This window comes from Cucurbita pepo, unplaced genomic scaffold, assembly GCF_002806865.2.
Source record: "Cucurbita pepo subsp. pepo cultivar mu-cu-16 unplaced genomic scaffold, ASM280686v2 Cp4.1_scaffold009381, whole genome shotgun sequence".
NCBI classification, from domain to species: Eukaryota; Viridiplantae; Streptophyta; class Magnoliopsida; order Cucurbitales; family Cucurbitaceae; genus Cucurbita; species Cucurbita pepo.
The window spans coordinates 1-437 of NW_019655283.1; the positions used below are offsets into that span (position 1 = coordinate 1).

Here is a 437-nt window from a genome sequence, read left to right on the forward strand (position 1 = left end):
TTTGAAGTAGCTCATCCTTGTTGACAGCTATTATTGAAAAAGAAATACACAATGTGTTAACTATGCATGCTAAAAGATAATAGTCTAAGAATTAACATATGCTAATCATTCGACGTTGTATGGCTTGAAGTATATTAAAAAATAAAAAAATAAAAAAAAAACTCACTTTTCTGCTCTGCTAAGCGTCCTTGTTGAATCACCAAAGCATCAAGGGCAAGTTTCTTGTAAGCCCTTTCAATAACTTTTTCCTCAATGGTATACTGTTCATTAAAGAATAAATTACATTTATCGCCACAGTAAGTTTGAGCTCTCTATGATATAAGTAACTTTGTTTACCTCAGTGCAAAACCGGAACACTTGAACTTCCTTCTTCTGACCAATTCTATGAGCACGATCTTGGGCTTGCAGATCAACTTGAGGATTCCTGAAATAAATGT

General features: G+C 33.4%; 1 long non-coding RNA gene across 1 annotated transcript; it reads right to left on the reverse strand.

The window, feature by feature from the left end:
• Nucleotides 1–425, reverse strand: LOC111787297. The gene is made up of 3 exons (XR_002813942.1): nucleotides 337–425; nucleotides 167–260; nucleotides 1–27 (listed from the first exon to the last, which is right to left on the reverse strand). It is a non-coding gene; the product is annotated as an uncharacterized LOC111787297 (long non-coding RNA).
• Nucleotides 426–437: the final 12 nt, after the last annotated feature.